The sequence below is a fragment of the Cynocephalus volans genome, chromosome 5 (assembly GCF_027409185.1).
Source record: "Cynocephalus volans isolate mCynVol1 chromosome 5, mCynVol1.pri, whole genome shotgun sequence".
Lineage (NCBI taxonomy): Eukaryota > Metazoa > Chordata > Mammalia > Dermoptera > Cynocephalidae > Cynocephalus > Cynocephalus volans.
Genome location: NC_084464.1, coordinates 38,817,023 through 38,830,353, shown reverse-complemented (window position 1 = coordinate 38,830,353; position 13,331 = coordinate 38,817,023). Strand labels below are relative to the sequence as shown.

Here is a 13,331-nt window from a genome sequence, read left to right as displayed (position 1 = left end):
GTGGATCATGAAACAACGTGGGCGAGATGTTGGTAATTGTTGATTACAGTGATGAGGACTTGAAAGTACAGTGTTCTCTTCTCTATACTCTTGCCTGTACTGCATCAGTATATCCATGACCACCTCCCTTCCGCTTGCCCCCACCCCCAAAAAAAGTTTAAAAGAAAAGGTCGGCCTAATCAATAAACATGTTTTTCTTTTGGTCAACAAAGGGCTACGCTGAGAGTAATCAAGCAGGCAAATTCTGGCGACTTAACTATAGGAACGAGATGAGAGCCGGCTCTGGGCACAAGGGAGGAGCTCTCGGGAGAGATCTGTCTTCTATCTGGCAGGTCAGTTAAGAAACGTTGTCGCCATCTTGTGGCCCTTTAGGATAATGTAGCAAAAATTTTGTTTTATGGGTTCGATTAGTTGTTTCATAGCTAGGGTTTAATAATTGCATATATAAAAAATACAGTAAACAATTCCGTTCCCAACAGCCCCCAACCGCCCATTTCCCCAATCTACGTGACAAAGATTCTGTCCTTGACCAAACTCTAGTCAGGCTCTTCTCTACTAGGCCCCACCTGGCCCCTATGAAGACCTGAACAAACACATAGTTTCTGATAGCTCAAGCCCTCTTCCCCAGGATGACCATAGTCCCCTTAAGTGCCTGCATGAGAAAACTCAATTGAGACTAACAGAAGAATTTACAGTTTGTTTCAATCAACGTCTAAAGGTAGGGAGGGCCCCTTTCTCCCAGTTTCTGTATTAGGATAGGAGCCCAACAGATAAAGGCCAGCTAGCAAACTTAGATGGGTTTCACATGGGCCAACTCCCACTCATTCCTTTCCTACTTTTTGTCATTTTTCACTTCCTCGATTTGGTTAAGCCCCTACCATTTGGCCTCCCTACTCCTCCATTTTCCCTTTAAAATGCCCAACCACCTCTGCACAAATCGGAATGGAGCTCAGCTCTTTACCCTCCTGTCAGTGGTTACTAAAGAAAATCTGTTTTCACTGCTTTAACTAATGTCTGGTGTAGGAGCCAAAGGAAGACATCTTCAAACCCCTGAAGATTCTCTGAAAAATCACCTGATAAACACAGGTTAATATGAAGAACAGGCATAACAAAGTTTATTATATCATAGTTTTATGTGACAGGGGAGCCTTCAGAATGAAAACCCGAAGATATAGGGAAAATAGTCTGTATTTATGCTCAGGGTCTATGAGCAGGCACATCTGTGTAGAAATGTGACTGGACAAGAAAGGTATGACCTAATGCTAATAGACTGAGTGGGAGACCCAGTGAGGCCTGTCTGTCCAGATTCTTCTTGACCTCTCTGTGCAGCATTCATTCCTCCAGGTATGGGGCAGGACCCTTTCTGGAATGGGGATCTTATGACCTGCAATCAGACAAGGTAGGGCAGAGAATTTCTTTATGGCCAGCTCCAAGACAGAAAGGCAGGGGGAAAGATCAGAGTATGTCTATGACCTGCCTTAGGGAAGAGCGATTCTAGTGTCTATGTCTTGCCCTAGGGGAGAATGAGGCTGTGAGACAGGAGGGCAGGAGAAGGTCAGAGGAAAACTTTGCTTCTGAGGCTGCTTCTGAAGCCTTCACCTTGGGGTGACGCTTTCCAGGCTCCAATAATGGCTGAGTTTATCTTTGACATATTACAAAGCACTACATTTATTAGTTTCCTCTGTACCCATCTGGAATGTCTTTACACCAAGACACATATATAAATCTGGATTCTCATCTCCCTCTTAAATTCAAGTGGCCTGTGGTCACGTGTTTCGCACACAGTTCTGCCCCTTGCTTTTCTCATCTACCTGGGAGCCCTTTCCTGTTAGTAAGTAGAGTGGTCACTCACGCTAGTGACCCAAGGAGAGAAACCCCAGCCTCACAATGGCTGCATCTTCCCTGAATGTGAGCCTGACGCTCATCCTTGAGAGGAAGGATGTGTGTGGATTTCTCCACAGAGCTGCCATGGGGCTGAGTCCTGCCAGGACCACTGTGGCGTGGCTGAAATTGCTATTCCTTACCTGGGGTGGGAACTCCACTCTCTGTAAGGAAGGGTATCAGGGTCCTAACACCAGGAACTCATATGTTAATGAGCCCTTCTTTGACTGCTGTATTGTAATTGAGCCACTCCATCTGCATTTTCTATCCCTATTTACTATTCTACTGTTTGTCATAATATGTATCAAGATCTGAAGTGCTGTATGTTTTACTTATTACTGTCTTCACCACCCCACCCTCTCCACTAGAATATGTTTCTTGAGAGCTGGATTTGTAGGGGGTAGAGGGTATATTTTGATCGCTACTTTATTTCCCAGCTTCTAGAATAGTGCCTGGCACAGAGTGTATCTCTGAATAAATGAATGAAGTAACATTTCTTTGCTCCACTGTTGCCAGCTATGAGACTGTTAAAGAACTTTTTTCCTTCAAGGGATGATCCAGAAGATCAAAGGTATATTGTCATTTCTTAGGGCCCTTCTCTCCTGAGTGCTCTTTCTGTCTGAATTCCCAGTTACCACTTCTAAAAAAAAAAAAAAAAGAGAAAACCCCTTTGGTTTTGGTTGACTGGTTGGCATAGTTGGTTAGAGAGTGGTACTGATAACACCAAGGCCCAAGGCTCAATCCCTGTATCAGCTAGCTACCAGAAAAAAAGAAGAAATAAAAAATTAATTAAAAAAAATAAAAATCTCAATGTTTTAAGAAGGTAACTTCTCAAGGCTGGCTGCTTAGCTCAGTTGGCTAGAGTGCTTCCTCATAACACCAAGGTCAAGGGTTTGAATACCCTCACTGTCAAGCTGTCAAAAGAAAAACAAACAAACAAAAATCTAATAAGAAGGTAATTTCTCACCAATTTAATGAATGGAGTTAATTACATGCTTATCAAAGTACCAGCATTTTCTTTTTCTTGCAACTGAGAAGACAAATATAAAATTGATGTGGAAATGGAAATGATCCAGAAACCTCAAGACCAATACTAAATGGGGGGGAAAAAAGCTCGAGGAATTGTACTAAAAATAGCATGTTATATGAAGCTGTTCTATTTAATGCTATGTGAAAATGTCTAAAAAGACAATAAATCCATGAGAAAACAAAATTTCAAACAAGACAGAAACTTGATTAAAAATGGGCCGGCCCGTGGCTCACTTGGGAGAGTGTGGTGCACCCTGTATAGGGACAGCCGGTTGGCTCACTTGAGAAAGCCTGGTGCTGACAACACCAAGTCAAGGGTTAAGATCCCCTTACCGGTCACCTTTTTTTTTTTTTTTTTTTAAAGAAACTCGGTGAAAGATACAATTAGCACTGAAGAGCAGGGGAGAAAGGACCTTCTCAGTAAACAATAGTGGATAGATTGGAGAAAATTGGAAAACGATCCCTCTATAACACTTTAAAATTTTCAAGTTTTTTTTTGTTTGGTGGCTAGTTGGTACATAAAATTTTCAGTTCAAGATGAGGTGGCTAGTTGGTACATAAAATTTTCAGTTTAAGATGAAGTGTGTATTAAATGTATAGTGAGAAACAGAGATCTATAAGATAACCTTCTATATCTTCTATAAGATAATGCATCTCCTGTAAGATAATGTGAGAATTGGAGGACTTTGAGGAAGGGAGGGTTTTTAAAGGGGACAGAATGAAATCATCATGATACAGAAAACTGAAAACTGGAGTATACTACAATTATAAAATTATGTTTGGAAAAAGAAACCACAGAGTAAAAAAGAAAAGCACAAAGTGGCAAGAAATTCATTTGCAAACAAATGAAAGACAAAAAGAAACAACCCCAAAACCAAAAACAAAAACAAAAAATACTATCTAACCAAATACAGAAAGGTAAAGAAAACAGTTTTAAAAAAACAGTCAAAACTTGAAAAGGCACTTTACAAAAGAGAATTTCCAAACAGACAATAATAAACATAAAAAATGTTCAAACTCATCTGGCATTAAGTGTGTGCAAATAAAAACCACAATGTTGTGCCACTACACACACTAACCAGAATTGCTAACCTTAAAGAGACAGGTGGTGAAGAAATATAACAACAGGGATTTTTGCATTGAGTGAAGGGATTCATTGCATCCTCAATATTAGTGCATTGAGGGGGTGGGAAAATTGGAAGTCACATTGAAAAACTATAACTCAACTGTAACTCAATAGTTCAAACAACTGCATGCACACAGCCTCCAAAAGTACAAGAATGTTTACAGCAGTATTATTTGTATAAAAGCTACAAACATGAAGAAGCCACTGTGAAAACCTGTTCATTGGTATCTAGTAAAGTTATTCATATGCATACACTAACATCCAGCAATTACATAACTTATTGCATGCATATGTCACAAAAAGTATGCATATGAATGTGTACAGAAGCATTATCCATAATAGCTTCAAACAGTAAACAACCCAGTGTGCATCAACAGTGCAAGTGTAATTAAGTAGAGACTCATTTAAATAATGAAGTTTTATAGAGGAAAGAAAATGAATGGAATACTTCTATATGCAATAGGATGGGTAAATACTACTAACAATTTAGCAATAGGAATCAGCTTTAATGTAATTCTTAAAGAACAATTCCAAGTGTATAAAATTGAAAAAAAGGCAAAACTATTCTATGGTGATAGTCAGGATCATCGTTACATTTGGGGATGAGGAAAAGAAGGTGGGTAGAGGAGGGCAGGATTAATGATGTCTGGCAAAATATAGTGATCTAAGTCTTTTTTTGTTTGTGGCAGCGGGCAGGTACAGTGATCTGAACCCTTGACCTTGGTGTTATCAGCACCATTTATTCTATGTAATTTGTAAAGGTGGTGTCACTGTCATGACTCACATCCAATTGTGATAGCCTAATGTTCTTTATGTAAACTACATGTCAATAAAAATGGGTATTAAGATCTCTTTCAATGGTGAATATGATATGTTCCACCTACCCAAACAAAGTGACCTTTTCTGTCCTACTTGCTACTGTATCACAAATGCCCCAAATAAGTATGGATTGATGAAATAAGCTAGATTTGACAACTTTTTTCTGTGAAAATTTAATAATTTATATAAAGCATGTTGGATGTGGTATTCTAAAGAATCATTTCAGTTTGGACAGATTGCTTCCTGCTCTAAATCTGGGTTTCATCATTTGCCAGATGAAGTGGATTGAATTAGAAGACTGTCTCTAATATATTTTTTAAACTCTGCCATTTAATAACTCCAATTACATGATAAACTCAGGGCTGAATATCATGATTTCTCACCAGTTTGATAAAAGAGCACCATTAATAAATACCAACATACACTAGGGCCCCTCACTAGGACAGACACATTTGCTAATTTGAACATTACCTTTGCCACTGTGATGTGATATAGTAGGACAAGGGTACTGAGTCTTGCAAAGACTTACTTGCAAAGACATTCAGAGAACAGAATTAAGAATCAGAGCCAAACCCAGCAGAGTAAGATATGAATGAATGGAATGGGCAAGGGTGGAAAGGCCATTCCACTCAACATAGAAGTGCACCCTACCAGAATGAATTCCCAGGCCCATCCATGTTCAACACTGGCTTCAGCTCTCTGATGAGACCAACCAAATTGTCCAGTGCCAGGTTTTTCTGGGTTTCCTTCTTCCAGGACAGCTGAAAGCACTTTGGGTAGATGAAAAGCTTCCTCTCAGTCTCCCAAGGAGGCCAGCCACCTGTGACAGATGCTGCTTCCACACCTCACTGAGAAGGGATCTTTAAAGTAGTCCCTGCAATGGGGGCAGGTCAGTGCTTCCCCGAGTTCAACCAGAGAAACAGACAGCCGTGAAGGTTATGTCATCACAAAAGAATAACCGTCCCATTGCTGTCTTGGAATCTTTCATTCCTTTGAAGATGGTTTGGTGTCCAGTAAAAGGCAAGATAGGAGGTATATGCTTAGACCAAAATTTAAGAGTTAAAAAAGCTACAGGAATTGCCTCTTGGCTTTTGGGCTGAGATCAAGTGTAGAATCTGTTCTTAGTTTAATATCTGATATGTCCTTTATCTCAGGACAGTATAGTAAATAGATTTTTGGAATTTTGAGATGGAAGAGGACCTAAAACTGTTCGCTCCTTACATCAACATGATGTTGCAGCACTACCAGGAATGGCGCACACCCTCTGGAAGAAATTTGAAAAAAAAAAAAAAAAAAAGCTAAAGAGATTGCATGTGAAATATGATTCACACCTATTAAGTGAAGGCAGGATATATCTTTAAAAAAAAACTGCTTTAAATAAGGCCCAATTTTATTTAATAAGTAATACCTCTACACATAATTATGCATTCTTTAGTGTATTTTTTACTTAATATCTGACTCCCTCATAAGATTTTAAGTTCCATAAAATATGGTCCATGTTTCTATGACTTTCCGTTTTAGTCCATGTCCACAAATAATATTTAACATAACATTAAATGGTTCCATGATGTGGCACAAGCATTTATATTTTTAATATGTAACCCCCCAGAGTTCTCATTGTTTTGTCTAAAATTTTCTCAAGGTTAGGGGGGTAGAAGAATTCCATTTAAAAAGGAATGATGTGAGACAATTCTTATACTGTCCAGACATCCTAGTTACTGTGTGTGCTTTTTAAACAAATGCTCCAATAGTACACACACATACCTTATTGCAGTGACGTCTAATAAAACAATGAAAGAATGCAAAAATTAAAACTCACCTCTTACACTGAGGAACTCTCCTCAGCCTTCCAACTCTGAAGTTTCCCAGTGCTGCCCTTTTATTGGAACAAGTGAGATCACACTCACCCACATTCTGCCACGCCAATCTCAACTGCTTTCTCCTTTGATTGGATTTCTATTAAAAACGTCAATTAGAACAAGGCAGGAAATTCACCAGGTTACATAGGACCCCAGGATTTGTGGATAGTACTTTTGCAGGTTTATATGTATGGGAGTACTTTAAAAAGTTTGTGGGAAAAATAGAATTAAAAGATAATATGAAATGATTTCAGCAAAGTCACAGGGTACAAAATCAACACACAAAAAATCAGTAGCATTTCTATTCACCAACAGTGAACATGCAGAAAAAGAAATCAAGAAAGCTAGCCCATTTACAATAGCCACCAAAAAAATAAAATACTTAGGAAGAGAGTTAACCAAGGATGTGAAAAATGTCTGTAATGAGAACTACAAACCACTGTTGAGAGAAATTAAAGAGGACACAAGAAGATGGAAAGATATCCCATGCTCTTGGGTTGGAAGAATCAACATTGTGAAATGTCCATACTACCCAAAGTGATATGCAAATTCAATGCAATCCCCATCAAAATTCCAATGATATTTTTCACAGAAATGGAAAAAACTGTCCAGACATTTATACAGAAGAACAAAAGACCACACATAGTCAAAGCAATCCTGAGCAAAAAAAATAAAGCTGGAGGCATAACACTACCTGACTTTAAGTGATACTACAAAGCTATAATAACCAAAACAGCATGGTACTGGCATAAAAACAGACACACTGATCAATGGAATAGAATAGAGAATCCAGATATCAACCCACACACCTACAGCCATCTGATCTTTGACAAAGGCACCAAGCCTATACACTAGGGAAGAGACTGCCTCTTCAGCAAATGGTGCTGTGATAACTGAATAAGGATATTCAGGAGAATGAAATTAGACCCATACCTGTCACCATATACCAAAATCAACTCAAAATGGATTAAAGAATTAAATATACACCCTGAAACAATAAAACTTCTTAAAGAAAACATAGGAGAAACACTCCAGGAAGGGGGACTGTGCACAGACTTCATGAGTACAACCCCAAAAGTATGGGCAACCAAAGGAAATATAAATGGGATTATATCAAACTAAAAAGCTTCTGCACAGCAAAAGAAACAATTAACAGAGTTAAAAGACAACCAACAGAGTGGGAGAAACTATTTGCAAAATATACATCTGACAAAGGATTAATATCCAGAATATACAGGGAACTGAAACAACTTTACAACAAAAAAACAAGTAACCCAATTAAAAAATGGGTAAAGGAGCTAAATAGGCATTTCTCAAAGGGAGATATATGAATGGCCAACAGACACATGAAAAAATGCTCAACATCACTCAGCATTCAGGAAATGCAAATTAAAACCACACTGAGATACCATCTCATCCCAGTTAGGATGGCTAATTATTCAAAAGACTGTGAATGATAAATGCTGGTGAGGTTGCGGAGAAAAAGGAACTCTCATGCATTGTTGGTGGGACTGCAAAATGGTGTGGCCTCTATGGAAAATGGTATGGAGGTTTCTCAAACAATTGCAGATAGATCTATCATATGACCCAGCTATCTCACTGCTGAGAATATACCCAGAGGAATGGAAATCGTCAAGTTGAAGGTATATGTGTTCTCCAATGTTCATTGCAGCACTATTTACAATAGCCTAGAGTTGGAACCAGCCCAGATGTCCATCATCAGATGAATGGATACAGAAAATGTGGTACATCTACACAATGGAATACTACTCTGCTATAAAAAAAATGAAATACTACCATTTGCAACAGCATGGATGGACCTAGAGAAAGTTATATTAAATGAACTGAGTCAGGCACAGAAAGAGAAATATCACATGTTCTCACTTATTCGTGGAAGCTAAAAATAAATAAATAAATACACAAATAAACTGGGGTGGGGGGAGGGAAGAAGACACAATGATCACAATTCCTTGAAGTTGTTATGACAAATGAACAGATATGAGGCTTTTGGGAGGGAGGGGGGAGAGGGAAGAGGAGGGAGGTTTCAGTAATGGGTCACAATAATCAACCACATTGTATATTGATAAAAATTAAATTTTAAAAAAAGATAATATGAATCTTTCCATGAACATTTTGAAGTATGAATTATCCTCCTACATTCTATCCTACGTTTCTATCACTCAAAATTTTTCTTGGCACCTATTTTGTGTAAAGTGTGCAAACAGAATGAGTTTATTTAGTAATGAACAGGAAATACTTGATGCATGTAACAGTAGTTAAATTTCTTCAGGATGAAAATTATAGAAAATTGTTTTCTTTAATTTGTGTTCGTGAGTTTCATTCTGAACATAATAAAAAACACAGAAATATTAATATGTATGCATTTAAGATATTTTAACACGTCAATAAACAAAGATAGAAAACATAACAAACTAGGAAATATTTCTATTAAGAAAAACTGAAAAAGTAAATATTAATTATAACAAACAAATCTCCCCCCCAAATATGACAATACTATAAAAATGTGTGGGTTCTTTCAGGGCCCACCCAGGGACCTGAGGCATGGAGAAGGGGACTAGACCCCTCTCCCACAACCAGGCACACCACGCCAGCACCTTGGGCCCCGCCCAGGGACCCAGGGCTTGAAGAAGGGGACCGGACCACCATCCCATAACCAGGCACAACATGCCAGCACCTCGGAGCCCACCTGGAGATCTGGGGCATGGAGAAGGGGACTGGACCTCTCTCCCACAACCAGGCACACTGCGCCTGTACCTCGGGGCCCACCCAGGGACCTGGGACCTGGAGAAGGGGACTGGATCCCTCTCCCACAACCAGGCACATGCCTTGGGCTCTGCCCAGGGACCAGAGGCATGGAGAAGGGGACCAAACACACCCCACAACCAGGCATACCACCAGTGCCAAGGAGCATGCCAAAAACAGCAACCTCACGTGAGTGGCCCACCACAGCCACCACAATAACCAGGGCTGCTGCAAAAGTGGCTAGACACCACAGCCACCACGCAGATGGTCCACCAACCACTGGAGTGCATGCACATAAGAAGAGTCACCAGCAGAGACAAAGAAAAGAAGAGGATGTCTCTTTCCACAAAACCCATTTCAGAGTGACAGAAGAAGCATCTGCTCTATGATAATATTGGGGGACCTGATCACATCTCTCAGCATTGGACAGATCATCTAGGCAACAAGTTAACAGAGTAACCATTATTCTTTCAGAAGGAGAGAAGAAATCTAGGGCAATTAGAGGGGGGAGGGGGAGGGAATGGGGGAAGGGAAGAGGTTGGACAAGGGGCATAAAGAATAATTATGATTTGTAACAATATATATGCTAGTAGTACTGATTTAATCAATATATCTCAATGTTCAACCCAAAAAATATGTATAATCGATTTTGATTCTATAAATAAAATAAATTATTTTAAAAAATGTGTGGGTCCTTTTCTCCTAGCTCATATATCACTAAGTCAAAATAATTGATTCACAATTTTGTAACCCCCCATAAAATGGAAGCCTCTCAAGAGGGTGGACTTAATCCTATCAGTCTGATATCTGTCAAAAAGTCCTGAATACTTGTGTCCCTGCATTGCTCTCCACTTCTTCAGTTCACAGCTTTGGTGCCACCTATTCTGAGATGTTTTCCTGATCTTCCATGTTAAGGATGTACTCATATCCTCATTTGTTCCTTCACAGCATGCAGGAAAATTATATCAGATAATCCTCTAATTACTTATTTAGTATTTGTCTCCCAGAAGAATATGTAACTTCCCTGAAGTAATAGACTTTACCCGACTTAGCAACAAGCCCCAGTATCAGGGAAGCTGATATCAGAGATATCATCGTTCTACATACAACATCACCCTGAGGAACCAAATCAGGAGAGTTGGAGAACTGTGTTCCCAACATACTTTTTCTTCCCATTTTCACCTGGTCTGCTTGCTGTAGACCATATGCTTATGCTATGGGTATAGATTTTCCTGGGCCTGTACCAAGATAACTGAGTTACAACACCTACTAGTCCTCGCAGTTCCTTCAAATCCTGCTCTGCACTTGATGCCTTCTTGGGTGTCTGTTTCTGAATGTGAGAGGCACATGTTAAATAATAACAATTAGTGGCTTTTCTCTTTCCTTTGAGAGCCTACAAATAATTTTATATCCATTATTTTATTTATTGCCTCAAAAATATGAAAGGTATATAACATTTTGGTTATGAGAAAAATAAGGAATTAGAAGTCTGGAATGAAAAGAGAAAGACACAGTGAGTCCACCATGAGCATCCACGTCCTTGGACTCCTTCCAGAAATACATTTCCCCCGCAGGTCTTTCTATAAGGCAAAGAGAGTCAAGGAGGTTTGTGGGAGAATAACTGGGAAATCAACAAGTCTTAGAAAGTTCTAAGGAAAAGTCCTATATAAAAAGGAGGTGATCGTATATAAGCCAGCACTCAGTAAAAGCAAAGGTGAAAGACATTGGTCCATTTGTTCATCTAAAAATATCTATGGGCTTCTTCCTGCAAATCTGTAAATATATAAATTCCTGCACCCAATTCAGTCAGTTAAATAGATCTCCTGAATCACAACCATAGGGACACTTTATATTTCTACATTTGAAGACGCCACAGGTTACAGGGTTGACTGTGATGGAGATAGGGTTGCCAGATAAAATATAGGATGCCCTATTAAATTTGAACTTCATATAAACAGTGAATAATTTGTAAATATGTGTGTCTCTAACATTGCATGAGACATAGTAAAAAGTTATCTAAATTTCAAATTTAATTGCACATTCTATATTTTTATTTGCTGTATCTAGCAATCCTAGATGGAGGTGGTATCTTTTTCCCAATTCCTGGTGGGGAAAGCAGCTATTCACAACTAAAAAATAATAAATAATTTAAAATAGTCTTGGGTTCTTAAAGATAATAAAACAAGGCAATGTTGGATCTTTAAATATGGGGTCTTGGAAGGCCTCTTAGATCTGAGACCTAAAGGAGGAGAATGAACCAACTTTATTATAAACTGGGGCAAGGGGACACTTTGGAGCAGTAAAGACCAAAGATAATGGATTCAGACCAGACAGGTAAAAATCCTCCCTCCCCCCACTTTACCAGCTGATGACCTCGGAAAATTATATGTTTTTGTGCCTTGGATATATTCACTTTTGCATGGGGATCATAACTATACCTATCTTATATATTTTTTATGAGAATGTTATGTGAATTTTATTAGAAAGTGCTTAGCGAAGTGTTGGCACAATTTGGCCCTCAATGCCTTATTGTAATGTGGGGAAGTGTGATTGTGTCTGTTTCATTTGCATGTCTGTTTCTCACACTGTGTGTCTCTGGATGTTAATCTGTGTCACTCTAAGTCTCTGTTTATGTTTTTGTCTTTGAATGTTATTGTGTCTGACTGAAGATGTGTCTTGATAGCTTGAGTTTGTTGCTTGGTGCTATGGTCTCTGAGTTTTACTCTCTATATCACCTGCTAGAAGGGAGCTCCTTGAGAACCAGGACTAGGTGATTCCTGTTCACTGCTTTGTGCTTAGGATTGCCCGGCATAGAATCATGAGCAGAGAGGACTTAATGGTTGTGCAATAAATTAATAAACTAATAAATGAGTTTGCTATTATGTGTCTCTTTGTTATTATATGTCAGTGCCACTGTGTGTCTCTGTCATTTTATCAGAGACAATCTCTGTGGAAGATCTTGATTAGGTAAATGTCTGCTGTGTGTCTGGGTGTCACTGTACAGCAGTATCAGTGTTTTGTCTTTTTCTGAGTGTGTGGCTTTTCGATATCAGTGTGTTAGGAAGTCATTATCCTTGGCTCTAGGTTTGACTTTCCATGAGCTCCAAGACTCCACAAGGGGCACTTCTTCCTGACTTTTGGTTTGAATATTCAAGATCTATCCACAAGAACTACTTCTGCTCCCTGAACTTGAGGAGACCCCAGATCCAGACCCATGTACATATATACCCAGACCCAGTATATAAAAATTTTATTCTAGAAGTAACTTAATCATTTAATATTTCTTAAGAAGAAGCTGCTCATGAACCAGTCTTCAGACCATAGAAACATTACAGAGTAGGACACACAGACCAGGCCCTTATAGAAATCACACACTATTAAGAGAGACAGATATTGAATAGTTGAGAACATTTAACTATAATTTGTATGTGTGCTATGAAGAACTACTTGGAGCTCTGAGAAACTTAACAGGAAGAGCTTTAAATCTTGGAGACCAGAAAAGGCCTCACAGCATAGTATGTATTAAAGCTGTGTAGTGGAGGCTGGCAAAAGACGTAGCTGTGCCCTTCCTATGAAGTTGCTTGGAGGCTGTGAGAAATGCCCTCACCCATCCAATGCCAAAGGATGGACACGGAGACACGAGGTAAGCAAAGCGAGACTTTAATAATGAACATGCAAGGTATGGGTGTCTGAAGGGCAGGCACACAAAATGGTTCCATCGAGCAATTTATTCCCTAGTGCACAAGTCCCTCTACCCACTTCCTCATTGGCTGAGTACTACAGGTTGCACAATCTTCCCAAAGGACACCTAAGATTTATTACTCCCTTGCAAAGAATTCCTTTGGGGGCTCAGG

At 39.2% G+C, this 13,331-nt stretch overlaps 1 non-coding gene across 1 annotated transcript; it reads left to right on the top strand.

Moving 5' to 3' along the window:
- Positions 1-5,931: 5,931 nt before the first annotated feature.
- On the top strand, positions 5,932-6,119 carry LOC134379409 (U2 spliceosomal RNA). The gene has a single exon (XR_010023800.1). It is a non-coding gene; the product is annotated as a U2 spliceosomal RNA (small nuclear RNA).
- The last annotated feature ends 7,212 nt before the right edge of the window (positions 6,120-13,331 follow it).